Source organism: Protopterus annectens, chromosome 6.part1, assembly GCF_019279795.1.
Source record: "Protopterus annectens isolate FY-2018-M chromosome 6.part1, PAN1.0, whole genome shotgun sequence".
NCBI classification, from domain to species: domain Eukaryota; kingdom Metazoa; phylum Chordata; order Ceratodontiformes; family Protopteridae; genus Protopterus; species Protopterus annectens.
This window is the reverse complement of record NC_056738.1, coordinates 470508568-470523740: the sequence shown is the minus strand read 5'-3', so window position 1 is coordinate 470523740 and position 15173 is coordinate 470508568. Positions and strand designations below refer to the sequence as shown.

The following is a 15173-nucleotide window of genomic DNA, read 5'->3' as shown; positions in this document are numbered from 1 at the left end:
AGTTCTAGTTTAATTAATTTTTGACTGCTTGGATGTCCAACAGTATAAAAACCCATTTTCAGTGGAGGCCTGGGGAGAAAAGCTCCAGTCTAAACTCAGTACAATTGCAAATAATTTTGAAATAAAACACATCACAGAGCTAGTTACACTGATGGCAATTAAACAAATGCACAGCTATGTATACTAACCATTTCATATCTAGGTAGTGCAAGGCAACTTAGTAACAGAAAAGCAGGACACAGTGGCCAAATGGATAAAGCACCAGCACCCAGAGCTGGGGATTATGGGTTCAAGTCCAAACCCAGTCACAAATTGTTAGAAAAGCTGGCAGTTGAACACAAGGCCTTCAACTGTTAACAAGGTGCCTCCTGTAGACAAGGATACAGGATTCTATATATTTCCATCTCTATTTGCTAATAGAGATTATATTTAGTCTGACAGACATCTCAGAAGATTAAAGCAATGAGATTTATTTTATATGTTAACCATGGTAGAGTGCTGATCTCCGTGGATCTTTTTCAAACTCAGCCCAAGAAAGCCATCTGGATAAGTGACTTGCTCAGAGTCACAGGATTAGGCAATGGAGGCTGAGGGAATCAAACCCTGGACCACTGGACTACAGGAATTAGTTCATTAACAGCTCCTTAAATCTCCGAGTCAACTACCAGAGATCCTTCATGTAGTCAAGGGTTTGATTCTCTCAGTCTCCACTGGTGTACTGTGTGACTCTGAGCAAGTTACTTAACCAATCAGTGCTCTTGAGAATTTGGCTATGCTCCTTAAAGGCCTCCTTGATGATATTCCTAGTGACTACCTGTGAACCTAAAAGAAATGAATACATCAGCAAATATATCTGAGTTAACAAGAAATGTCCCAGAACAGGATTGTTTAAAATTCTGAAGTTCTGCAGTAACCTAAAAACTATAAAAGACTAGGACTGTTCACTGCTGTCAAGTGGACGGAGCATCTAAAACAGAAAGTGGGGTGTCATCCTTCCCCAGTTCCTTCTCATCTCTTCAACAGGCTGCAGCAGAAGGATAAAGAGAAGAAGAAAGAGTTATTCCGTCTGCATCCCTTAAAGGTCAATAGAACAGAAAGTATTCATTTAGCCTACATTAACCGAGGATTTGCTAAATGAGAATGCTTCAAATACTGAATGATTACAGAGCCATAACGTGAAAATGCTGGGAAATTGACCTTTGCAGGACATGCCCTACCAAAGTAGCAATGTAATGAGGATGCAACTTACAGGTTATACATTTGCTGGCTACCCAAGAGGTAGCACCATGAATGTTCTAAAAAGATACTCCTGTAAAGCATGTGACTACAATGGCAACAATACTATTAAGACTGACATTAAAGTTTCAGAAAGAGAGTTGTTAGTCGACTGGCACCAGTGACAAAGGCAAACGTCAAGCAGAAGGTGGGACTGTCTACTTTAAACATTCATTTACATTGCTTACCTCAGCAGAGCAAAAAAAATGTATTTCTCTTAAAACAGATGTCCTGTATAAGCAGCACAATAATGTTCTACAAATATGTAGTTTACTTAGTAGGGTTTCTTCTTGGTTAGAGCCCATCTGGAAAACAGGCAGGAACCAGAGCTGCTTGTAAAAGACCTGACCCATATGGAAGACATTAAAAAGGTTCTTCAGAAATAAATCTATAAAAGTCTTATAGAAAACATAACAGTCACTCAAAAAAAGCCTTCCAGGAGAAGGAACATGATATAAGATGACATGTTTATAAAATAAGGTAAAATCACCCTCTGAGGCAAAATGTGAATTATCAAAGGATGGAAGAGCCTGGATGCATAGACAAAAAGAGAGGATCCCATTTGGAAAGGTATATACCATATCTAACTGTGTCATTAGCCTTTTATCACGTCACAAAAAGCTGAAATACTTGAAAAAATGAACTGCTTCTAACCATTCAAGAGAAGTGTTGCAAATTCTGTGCGTTAAAATCAGGCTTCTCCTTTCTCCATATAGGAGAGCTGGCCATTGGCTATTTCATCCTAACTCCCCAGAGAACCCTAAAGCTTAACCTATTTTTGCAAAGTGCTGTTCAGTAGATGGTTGTGTAACTGCCAAAGGACCTTAGCACTCTCACACAGCACTTTGATGGCCTAGTTAGTGCCCAGGCTTTAGGAAACAAGTTTCAGTATTCTTATACAGAGATGAAGTACAGAATCCCCTTACTGCCCCTCTGCATAAGGGAATCCCTCTTAGCAAAAAGGGTCTGGAGTGTGAGTCCAGTTTCTGAAACAGAGACTACACTGGATGAGCCCAAATAAAATCACACAGCACCTCAAGCTGCAAGTGTTTTCCAATAGTACTCTTTGACTGAGCTCCACGGTGGTGGTGCTGCGGCAGCGTTGTCGCCTCACAGCAACATGTTGTCCCGTTCGATTCTCAGCTAGAGCATCTTCTGTGGAGACATGCACGAATGGGCATACCTTTGTTGAAGGTTGTGCGTTAGGGCCGGCAACTCAGCACGTAAAAATCAACTGCCAATCATTAGCTGACCAGAGTTCCGCTGTGGCGACCCCTAACCGGGAAAAGACGAAAGACACAACTCTTTGACTGAGCTCCCATTCATAGTGTAAAGCCCCTATTCTGCTTAATGCATTTCATACAGCAATTGTAGAGCAAAGGAATTCATCCAGCTGACAGAAACAGCTGATGGCTGTAAGCTTAAGGTCACAACCTACTCATCTTAGAGGATTCAGATCTTCAGTGACTGAACCTCCGTTTGCCAATGAAAAAGTACAGCATCAGATTATCTGCTTTATCCAAAATAGGGGAATGGAAGAGTTAGTGTGTTGGTACACAATCAGGCTGCCCATCTAAGCAACCTGTGACCATGGTTAAAGAAGAAATCTTGATCAACTACAAACCCAACCATGTCGGGAAAGGATGAGAAGTCACTCCCCGGGATTCAATAATGCCTACAATAAGTGTACATGTTCTGAATGAACAGACAAAACAGACATTACTCACACCTTCTTCCTCCTAATTTTAGTTTTCCTACTGATATTCTTGCAGCTTTAAATATTGACAGGGATTCATAAAGGTTACCACAAAGTGTAGACTACATGTACACTTAGTGCAATCTTTCTGAGTGACTAGAAAGCACAAAAATGTGATAAGAATGTTCATAGGTTCATAGGTTCATACTAGGCTATCTGCCCTAGGGCATTTATAAGCCTAGCCAGAGTGTGTTTTGCTTTCGCCACCCATTTTAAATTAATTTTGCTATGCCCTTTTTCGAGGTTAGTATACTGTGCCTCTGTCTAACAGTGACACAGAAGTGATACCCGGGGTAAACCTACGATCTTCCATCCACTCATCAAGATTCCTCTTGAAGAGAGTCAATGAGGGACTCTGCCTAACCTGGACTGGGATTTTATTTCAGAGTGAAGGGAGCCTCTGGGTTATGAATCTGTCCCTCCAGCATGTCCTATTTATTTCAGTGCTGAGGTTCAAGTCTCTCGAGCGTGTAGCTCGATGGGTTTTGGATTTTTTGAGGTGCAGCATGTCCATTAATTCCGGGTTGGACATGGCTTTATACGTCAGGCACAGATCGCCTCTGAGCAGGCGGTATGCCACTGAGTAGAGCTGGAGTTTTTTTAACCGGGCAGCATATGGCATCTGTTTGAGCCCTTTGATCCTCTTGGTGAGGTACTTTTGGGGTCTTTCCAGTTGCTGCAGGTGTCTGGTAAGGTACATCCCAAAAGGGGCATTATACTCAATTATGGGCCTGATGAAGGATGAGTAAAGAGGCATAATGACCTCCCCTGATCTAGATGTGAATCCCTTCATGATTAGGTGGGCTATATAAAATGTTTTTCTAACCACTTTGGCCACGTGGTTGTCAAATGAGAGATTGCTATCAACTTGGGTCCCCGGGTGTCTAATTACTTCTTCTGTACTTAATGGATTACCACCTATGTGGTAATTTGTTTTTGCCAAAGGGAATGACTATACACTTTTTGGCGTTTAGCTTGAGGCCATGGCTCTGGCACCAGTTGTCTGTTTCTATGAGGCCCTTTTGGAGGATGCTTGTGTCGGCTGGAGAGTCGATTATGGCACCCAGTTTGCAGTCATCTGCGAACTTGGTCAGCCACAGTCTTTCCGTGTTGGCCTGTACCTCTGAGAAATATATACCGAGAGAGGTCCCAGGACTGAGCCTTGTGGGATACCACTTTGGCCACGTGGTTGTCAAATGAGAGATTGCTATCAACTTGGGTCCCCGGGTGTCTAATTACTTCTTCTGTACTTAATGGATTACCACCTATGTGGTAATTTGTTTTTGCCAAAGGGAATGACTATACACTTTTTGGCATTTAGCTTGAGGCCATGGCTCTGGCACCAGTTGTCTGTTTCTATGAGGCCCTTTTGGAGGATGCTTGTGTCGGCTGGAGAGTCGATTATGGCACCCAGTTTGCAGTCATCTGCGAACTTGGTCAGCCACAGTCTTTCCGTGTTGGCCTGTACCTCTGAGAAATATATACCGAGAGAGGTCCCAGGACTGAGCCTTGTGGGATGCCACTTGTAACTGGTTTGGAGTCTGACATGGCTCTAGCAATTCTAACCATGTGGGTTCTGTCCTTGAGCCAGTTTGCAACCTATCTAGTGACATAGGGGTTTATATTTAAGCTGGTGAGCTTATCTATGATGCCGGAGTGGGGTATTGTATCGAAGGCTTTTGCGAGGTCCAAATAGGCTGTGTGGACCACCTTCCCCTTGTCAATGGCCTTGGTGACTGTTTCAAAGAAATCTACCAGGTTTAAGAGGAAGGATCTGCCCTTAACAAAGCCGAACTGGGTAGGATCCAGTGTCTGTAGGTCCCCAATATCTTTATTTATGAGGTCCATGATGATCCTTTCCATAGCTTTGCAGACCAAGCTAGTCAGGCTTATGGGGTGATAGTTTCCAGGATCCGTTGAGGCACCACCTTTGTGGAGAGGGACCACTGTTGCTGTACGCCACTCTTTGGGTACATATCCTGTAGTAAGGCTGAGATTGAACAGTAGTTTTATGTTTGGGTTTAGCTCTTCTTGGAGTTCATGTAGGACGCAGCCCGGGACATCGTCTGGTCGCATTGATGCTGTGTTTTTTGCTTTGGAGAGGGCGGCTCTTACCTGAGCATCTGAGATGTCAGGGGGCCAGCACTCTGCTGGGATAGATATTTGCCCTTTTGGTGGGGGGGGGAGAAGTTTGCGCTGAACCTGTCAGCTAGGATGTTGGCAATGTCTGTGGGTTCGATGTACTTTTTGTCATTTTGGACTAATTCTGAGCATATCTGGGAATTCCCACCTAGGTTCCTAACATAACTAAAGAAAGCCTTGTGATTATCCTTAGTGTCCTGTGCAATTTTTCTCTCGAAGCTGGCCTTAGACGATTTTATGAGTGCCCGTTGTTTTTTGCTAATACTGATCAGAGATGCCTTCCCTTTTTGGGATTTTGCTCTATCATGTAGTAGCTTCCTCCTTCTATTGTATAGTTTGTTTATGGCTGGGGTCCACCAGACAGGATATCTGCCTTTGGAGGATTGGGTCTTGGTTTTATTTGGGATTGCATGAGCCATGCATTCCTGAATGTGTTCATAGAATGCATTTATAAAGGATTCTGCAGTCTGGGCCGTATTTTCCACAGGCTCGGGGGCTTTGAAGGATTCCATCTCAGTTTTGAGGAGTGTGAAATTTGCTTTAGAGAAGTTTTTCACTGTGGTTTTCTGGGCAGGGGGTGGGGTCGGGATGTGAATATCCAGTGAGATTAGTTTATGGTCTGATCTTACCAGTGAGGGATACACTTCTGGTCTGGAGCATAGAGTCCCCATGTTGGTGATGATCAGGTCCAGTATGTTTTCCCCTCTTGTGGGAGTGGTAACAAGTTGTTCCATAGCATTTGAGTTTATAAATTCTAGGAACCTTTGGGCTAGGGTGTTGGAGCTACAGTTATGCTCCCAGTCTATGTTTGGGTAGTTGAAGTCGCCCAATATAATGGTGTTTGGAGGGACCTTCATATTTTCCAGTGTTCTCGGGAAGGCTGAGTGGGGTTCCTGGGTTTGGGAGGGTGGTCTGTAGCAGGCTATAAACTGGAAGGCAGTATTACCCACTGTTAGTTGCACATGGATAGTCTCTGATGCTTCGTGCTGTGCCACCAACCTGGAGGTGTGGGTATCTTTGACGAATATTGATACTCCCCCTCCTTTTGTGGTTCGGTCCAAGTTTTGGGGCCGAAAAGCATGGTATGAGGTATAACCTTGTAGTGCTGGGGTGCTCTCGGGAGCCTTGAACCAGGTTTCTGTTACTGCACAGATATCGATGTTCTCCATGCTAAGGAGAGTTTCGAGTGCGTGCATCTTGAGGTTTAGACTTCTGGCGTTGAGTAGCATTACTCTTAGTTTTTTATCCCTTGTGATACCTGTGGAGGTGGGTTTGTCTTTTGAGCCTTGCCTAATAAAGGCACTATGGGGAAAGCAAGAGCCTTTGCCAATATCCGAAAGCCCAGGGGTGACAGGTGCAAGCCGTCCCTAGTGAAGCATCGTGGCTTGTTGAGCATGCCATCCCAGGCTGACAGGCATTGGATCCCCTTTGAATGACACCAATACTTAAGCCAATTGTTGAAATTGATCATCTTGTCTTCGTATTGTGGCATCATTCTTGGTGAGGGTAAGATGCTACTCAAGGTCAGGGTCATACCGGCCTGGGCTACATGCTCAGAGAGCTCCTCTGTGTCTCTTTTCATGTAGTCCAGGGAGGTACGTCTCAGGTCATTCACACCAGCATGGACAATGACCGAGTCATATTTGTACTTGCCTTGGAGTGACCTGAGTGCTTGTGTTATGTGGCAGATCCTAGCGCCCGACAGGCAGCTCACCATGACCTTCTCCTTGTTCAGCCTGGTGAGCAGGACGTCAGTGTGCCTGACGATAGAGTCACCTATTACAAGTGTATCAGGTGTGTTGTTTAGCCTTAAGGGCTGTGACTGTTCGGCACACTGGCTTTGTGTGCTATGTGTTGCATGTGTTTTGTTTTGGGGTAGCGGTTGCTTGGGTGTCTGCTTTGGAGGTCTCTGCTGCTTAGGCAGATTTTTATTTAGAGCCTCCGAGTATGTTTTTGTGTGTTTATGTGTTTGGTTTGCTGTCGTGGTAGGTCTATGTGAGACTGGAATCATAGTGAGTGTGGTTTCCTTCTCTTCTTGACTGGTTACGCTAGTACTGAGTTGAGAGAGCTTAGCCTCCAGTTTGGCTATATGGTTGCATCTCTCACATGTGTTGGAATTTGTTGGGAGGAGGAGAGGGTTGTCTGTGTACATGAGGCAGTTGTAACATTGCCTCAAGATTCCCAGATTCACCAGCTGGACCAGAGAGGAGATTGACAACTGACCTTTGGAGATGCTAGAATAGTATTGGGAATTCCTTTATAATTGAAAAAAGGGCCAATAGGGAACAAGGTACTCAAGGGGAGTTTGTGAGGGTGTAGTGCTTTAAATTTTTTAGTGCTGACTTATATAATTGCTTTAGTGAGCAAGTGCCAGGTAACTTAACTGCAATGTGTTAGAGGTAACTTAAATGCAAAAACGACAAACAGTAACTTTCTTTCAAGTGAAACAAGGAAATAAGTACAGTAAGCAATGCAGATATCACTAGGGATCCACAGAAGCACTGAAAAGCAGCGTTTTAGGTGGAATTAGCGTTTCAGGGAAATAACAAGCGAACAAACAACAAGCATACAAAAAAGCTAGATTCAGCAGGCCTGGATCTAGTCTATGCTACAGCAAACAAGGTGTACCAATTTCAGTAAGAAACAGTTCAAATATGCAGGCACTATAAGCCTTTAACCAGAAATTCCCAGCTCAGAAGGACAGAGTTCAGCCTCTCCTCTCACAAGAGTGCAGACCACGAAACTTCTTAATGTAAAATAACTGGCCTGAAGCCCAAGTGCTTAAACCAGAACTAATACACTTTTAGAATAACAGACACTGAGCCCTCAATCAGCATTTCCCAACTTAGAAGGATGTAAGCTACCTGTCCTGCCACCACAGTGCAGGCCACAAACCTTCCTAATGTAAAACAACTGGTCTGAAGCCCAAGTGCTTAATCCAAAAGACTTAGAATGATAGCTACACTTTAATCAAGTTACTACCAAGCAGTAATAAATACAATTGAATACTTTAAAGAATGCCTGGATTAGTGCTCAAGTTATACAAACAAAGCTAGATTCAGCAGGCCTGGATCTAGTCTATGCTACAGCAAACAAGGTGTACCAATTTTAGTAAGACACAGTTCAAATATGCAGGCACTATAAGCCTTTAACCAGAAATTCCCAGCTCAGAAGGGCAGAGTCCAGCCTCTCCTCCCACAAGAGTGCAGACCACGAACCCTCTTAATGTAAAATAACTGGCCTGAAGCCCAAGTGCTTAAACCAGAATTAATACACTTTTAGAATAACAGACACTGAGCCCTCAATCAGCAGTTCCCAACTTAGAAGGATGTAAGCTACCTGTTCTGTCACTACAGTGCAGACCACAAACCTTCTTAATGTAAAATAACTAGTTTGAAGCCCAAGTGCTTAAACTAAAAGGCTTAGAATGAGTTACACCAAGCAGTAATAAATACAATTGAGTACTATTAAGATGACGCAAAAGCAAAATAAAGTAGGAAGAAACACAAATACAGTAAAAGCAGATAAATTTTTTTTTTTTTTTTTTTTTGAGTGAGCAAATGAGATGGGCCCAGGAGTTACAGGACAGAAACAAGTGCAAATGCAGGCCTTCAAATCAGAAAGTTGAGAGAGATGGAAGACCGCCCAAATGGCCAATAACTACAAATTCTGGGCCAGAACCACTTTTTATGTGGTAGACAGGTTACCTAATGCTTACCACGCCCACTGATAAGCTAGAAGGCTTCCCTCCAACACAGAAAGGCTTGGGGGCTCAGAAGCTTACAAACAGTTCTGGATACAGCAAATCTGTATCTGGAACACTAATTACAGGAAAGGTAGGAAACAGGCTTACAATTTTTTTTTCAGAAAAGTAGCAAAAACAGTAGTAAAAACAATTCACATGCAATGCAAGCTGGCACACTTGAGTATGTAGCAATATTAGTCCACACACAGTTTGAAAAAATGTAATTAAATTAAAAAGGACTAAAAGCAAGTGCAGAAAGGGTTTATTAGGTAGAATGCGGTAACGAGATGGGACTGGGGGAGTGTCCTAGATCAAATCTACAGTGGGGCGGACACTGCAAAAGCCACCAAATTTAAACTACAACCAAGAACAGGGAGAGGGGTGGGGAAGACAGTTTCAACAGAGATGTGTGGAATCACAGTGCAAATTATAAAACCAGAAAAATATATACTGATCTCTGTATATTTGCAGAACAGTAAGACAACAGATATCTAAGCAACAATTTAGCTCTATAATACAGAATAATACAGAAAAATATACTCGGCTCTATATATTTGCAGATAGTCTTGTAAGGCTCTCTCTCAGTGCACAGGTTCCAATTTAAATGCAGGCTGTTCTTGAATACATATCATGTATTCATGTGCAGGCTGTTCTTGAATACATATCATGTACACTTAGTGCAGGTTTTATTGGATCTGGCTCACTGACTTGTTCTGCATTTCTAGGTTATAGTGCATGACTCAATTACTGTCACGTATCACTTGCTGGAGGCTATCAGCACGTCAGTGCATTGCTTATGTAAGTGGAAGGTAGAGAAATGACAAGGCACTTCATAAGTGCAGTCGTTGCCTTCACACTATCAAGCCTTACTGACATTTGATAAGTCTGATTGGTGAGCTTATGGAGCCAAGTCAATTTGTTTCAACAACACCAGTACAGACTGCACCTTTTGACCAGTTATCGAAAACCACATTCATCAAATGTCTTATTTAATTTGGTTATTCATATCATCAAGCTGCAGTGTTTTTTTGAGAAAATTATATAATTGGCAGAGGTCCGAGGGGTACAGCATCCTACATGGAAGGTATGTGGGGAGATCTGCACTGCAAAGAGAAACCTTCTGTTAAAAATTTCATGTTGTGGACATTCAGACACTTAGATTTGTTCAAAAGTCAGCTTTGTAATTTTTTTCCCAGTAACTAGGTAGGGAACCATTGTCTTGTATGCATGATAACCCTTTGATGATTTTGACCTTCTGCTCCTCAGCCAGCAAACCTGACCAGACCATAAGGCTCTGTTTTCAGGGTGGCTAGCAAAGACTTACTGAAAAATTAAATACTGTATCTGCAGGGAAGAAAGGAGGTACATCAGACTGTAGTGTCTCTGTCAGAACACAAAAGAAAAGAACAATGTCAGAGCTCAGATGTGCAAAAGGTAGATCAATGGTCTTACTAGAGCCTTTAGCTTAATTACTGGCTTAGCAGCTGTTTTTCTTTTTCGTTTGTTTCTATAAGGGCAGCACACGGCTATTATATTGTTCTGAAAACTGTTTTGAAAACTGTTCAGCACAAGTTATTGCACAGCATGAACATATCGTAGTTAACTGTGTTAAGTCTGTTGAACACCATATATTGCACTGTTTAGAGATTTTATAGTATTACTTTATCATTTACCCCTTGCTTTCTGCTGCTTATATTTGGCTCTACTGCTGTATAACCCTGTCCTCTAAAATGGACTAAGGTCACTGATAGCATGTTGAACTGCTGAATGAATGCTTCGTTCTATTTAATGGAGCCTATATTGTCTAACTTGTATTGTTCATAGCATAATGTCTGCTGCTTTCCATTGTTAATCCCCTAAACCTAATCTTCCTCTACATACTTGCACAAGTCTCATCTAACCATAGCCTCTCTCTACTATTGTGCTTTGTTACACCCTCCCTTCTCTAAATATCCCTTACCTGCTACCTTTCCCCGCTACATCTGCAATATTAACTAACTCAGTGTTGTCTCCCTCTCCTCTATAGTAATTCATCCCGGGTGCTCCCTCCCTGCTTTAAATGTAAAAGGAATACCTCCGGCCATCACCTGAAGACACCCTGAATTGGCCAGCTTGCCTGATACTTAGAAAAATACTACTGACAAGACCCCCCCCAACAAGATTGTGTAAATGTATGTTGCTTAACACTAATTAAATGTAGACTTGATGTACTATCTGTAGAGTTTGCCCTCCCGTGTGTGTGTTTTAGCAGCCTACCGCAGACCGTTTGCCCTCTCCCCCTCCTGTTATCACTACCCTGAATATATTTAAACATAGGACAGGTCGAACTATCCCTGCTGTCTCCTTCTACCATTAGGTGGCAGCATCTACCAATATAAATCCTAGATATTCTTTATAATCCCAACAAGTTTTAATTTTTCACAAACAGTTGGTTGTGAGTTAATATCCTTAGATTGTAAATATATTCTCCTCCCCTGCTAAACTACCCTCTGTAAAGGCAGCCTTCATTTTCTGGCTGGAAATATTTAGCTCATACCTTCCAACTACAGCCTTTAAACTGCTTTTTGCGGATACATTTTCTGCCATACTCACCTCTAGTGTTCTTTCCCGCTCCGTTCGCCCTATGGGCTCACTCCGCTCCCCTACCCTGCCCCCAATTCCCACCCACTCCCAGTACTCCTAGCTTTATTCCTATCTTACCCCACCCTTTCAGCCTAACTACCCAATACCAGCTAACCCCTCATTACTCCTCCCACCTATAGCCAGCCTTCTTAAACTCTGTAATCTGTACTCCACCCAATAATTATAGCCCCCTCCTCTTTCCTTAAATCTCTAGAATACCTCCATCACTTTTTAAACTCTTTCTTCTTCATAGCCTTCTCTATTTTCCTAACCACTCATACCACTCTCTCTTTGCTCCATGCCCTCCTCAAGTTATCACACCCTCCAGTCCCCCAGCCTCCTCTTTATGTTCCTACTTCCCTTATACTATACTAGCTCATATTCCACCTATGCTTGTCCAATACCACCCACAAAGACAACTACCATACAAACCCACCTTCCCCCTCACTCTTACTCCCATTTCCACTCTATCTCCTCTTATCTCATTCAGTCCAACCCTCTGCACCTATTTCACCCTAAACTCTTCTCCTCTAAAGTCAAGACACTGTCACCTGCTCCAATCTACAGTCTACCAAAATTCATGTCTGACAGACCAATATGGCTAAAGGATATCTCCTTCAACAACCTAGTCCAAGCTGGTGATATCCATCCTAACCCTGGTCCTACATCCTTTATTAACAGTCATCCCTCATCCCTTACCCTCTTCTTCCTATCTCAACACCCTAAAGATTTTTGCAATTAATGCACAAAGTCTAAACAACAATGTACACCAATTTCAAGCTTGGTTAAGCCATAACCAACCAGATATCTTAGTCATCTCCAAAACCTGGCTTAAGCCCTTTATCTCCAACTCTGAGATTCTGCCCCCAGGATTTCATTGTCTCAGAAATGACCGACTAAATAAAAAAGGTGGAGGCACTGCCCTAGTCTACTCCAACCTTCTTACCTTAATTCCCCACCAAATTCCAATTCCTCAATTCTAGAACACTGAACTAACTGCTGGAATTCTAAAACTAAATAAACATAAAAATATCTGTATCATTGCCCTACATATCTCACCTGGTAAAAATATCTCTACACTCAAAAATATTCTCCTATGGGCCTCTACTGAAATTAACTATGAAACTTATATCCTTGGTGATGTGAATTTTGACTGAAATAAAATCAATTGCCCCTCTCCCTCCCTATCCATTAACCTCTAAAACTTCACTCAAATAATCCTCTCCATCACTCGACCTAGCAAAATAAACCCTCCCGGATCCACTATAAATTGGATCCTAGTCTCAGATCCAAATAAAATAACCAATTCTGGCACAATTCCTGATACCTTTAGCGACTACCTCCCAGCCTTTATGTGTCGCTCAACTAGTTACTCCCCACACCAGCATCAATACATTCAAACTCATAACCTCAGTAGCTTCAACCAAACTACTTTCTCAAATACTTTCAAACAAATGAACTGGCAAATTCTAAACATCCTTTCTCTTGATAATGCTATAGAATACTTCAACTCTGTCTTCCTTGCTACTTTAAACTCACTAGCCCCACTAAGAAACAAAAGGATAAAAACTAAAACTGCTCCTTGGCTATCCAAAGAGACAAAACAGATTATGCACCACAGAGACAAGCTATGGAAGCTTTACCAAAACAATAAACTGGCTAATATCTTGCTCTAATGTAAACAACTCCGCAACTGTGCAAAACGACTAATCACCAAAGACAAAAAATCCTACTATATCAAACTTCAGTCCAATAACAATAAACCCTCCCCCCCAAAATTCTGGAACTCAATAAACTCACTCCTCAATCCAGGCTCCAAGAATAATCTCTGTCCTGACTCAAGTAAATCTGACCTCGAACTAGGCTCTGAATTTAACTCATTTTTCATAGAAACTACCCTCACCAAGACATTTCCCAATAATAACCCAACTGCTCTACACTCTCCCCATCTAACTCACCTCATCTATTTGAACTCAAACCCATCTACACTAACTTTATAAAAAAACTTTTGTCCAAACTTAAACCTTGCTCTAACGCTCCCGACAATATTCCCTCTTACCTCCTAAAATGTGCTGCTGATGGCATTGCTCTCCCAATCAGCATCATTATTAACAAATCCATAAAAAAATCATACGTCCCCAAACTCTGGCACTCAGCTTATATTCTTCTTCATCATAAAGGAGGCAAAAATACCAGCATCTCAAACTTTCGCCCCATTGCTTTGCTCTCACCAATCTCCAAAATCCTAGAAAAATGCATCCACCTCCAACTTATGCCTTTCCTGACCCAAAACAATCTTCTCACTCCTACCCAGGATGGCTTCCGTTCAGGCCATAGCACAATAACAGCTCTACTCTCTTTCCTAGAAACTTTCAATCAAGCCCAAGATTCAGGACACTTAGTTTCTTCTTTTTTACTTGATCTGTCTAAAGCCTTTGATACTGTTTTCCACACCTTCTCTGTCATCTCTCAAACCTTAATCTCTCACATAATGCTTTATGCTGGTTCTCTAGTTATCTACCAGACAGATCACAGGCAGTCAAATGGAAGAACTCCATCTCTTCTTTCCTACCTATCCCAACTGGCATACCACAGGGATCCATCCTTGGGCCAATGCTTTTTAACATTTTCATCAGTAACTTTTACACTGCTATTCCTGATGCTAAAATAATTCAATACGTAGACAATTCAAACTTAGTCTGCTCTGCCTCAAAGCTCTCTGAATTGCTGACTAAAACCCAAACTGCCTTCTCAACAACTGAAAACGGGATGTGCCAAAACTACCTCTCTCTCTATGCAAATAAATCAAAGATTCTACTATTCCCTCACACAAAGACCCTCTCCTACGATAAAACAACTTAAAAGTCTATAGTCAAACCAACTCACCTACAGAAGTGGTCCCCTCTGCCAAACTACTTGGCATTACTGTAGCTGAACATCTCAAGTTTGATATTCATATTCAACAAAATATTAAGAAAACCCACCAAAAGCTAGGTATGCTGTATAGGAATAATCTCTTTCTCTCCAACTCTACCAGGCAAACTCTGGCCTCGACTTATCTTCTTCCTTCCTTATTATATGGAGCCCCTCTCCTAACCAACCTGTCCTCCTCTATCACCTCTAAACTAGAAAACTGCTACAACAAAATCTCTAAATTTGCCTCTAAATCTAAAAATACCACCCATCACTGCCTAAACCTACAATCCCTGAATTGGTTTGAACTCCCAAACTACCTACACTATCTCCAACTCACTACTGCATATAGACTCATATTTCACACCAAACAATGTCCTGCTCTAACATCCTTTCCCCTTATACACCCAACAGAGATCTCAGATCTGAAAATCAGGACTTAATTACTATCCATAAACCTAAACGTCCTGCTGGCCAACTTCTCCTATCTTTCTCACTAGGCAAAAAAAAGGACTTCCCTTCCCTCCACACTAAGAACCATACCAAACTCAGAAGACTTCAAAACCCAACTATTCAAACACCTGTTCGCTAAATGGAAATGTACCTGCCTTTACCCAACCTAATCAAAGGGGGTTCTCTCTCTGGTTCCCAAGCTCTACAACTCTCATAGTTATCTTCCTATGAGCCTATCTAAGCTCTCAACAATTTCTATAGCTTCTC

At 42.1% G+C, this 15173-nt stretch overlaps 1 protein-coding gene across 4 annotated transcripts in view; it reads right to left on the bottom strand.

Annotated features, from left to right (window-relative positions):
• Positions 1-15173, bottom strand: part of COL18A1 (collagen type XVIII alpha 1 chain) — a 1701455-nt gene that overhangs the window by 209154 nt on the left and 1477128 nt on the right. The gene's annotated exons all lie outside the window — the stretch shown is intronic.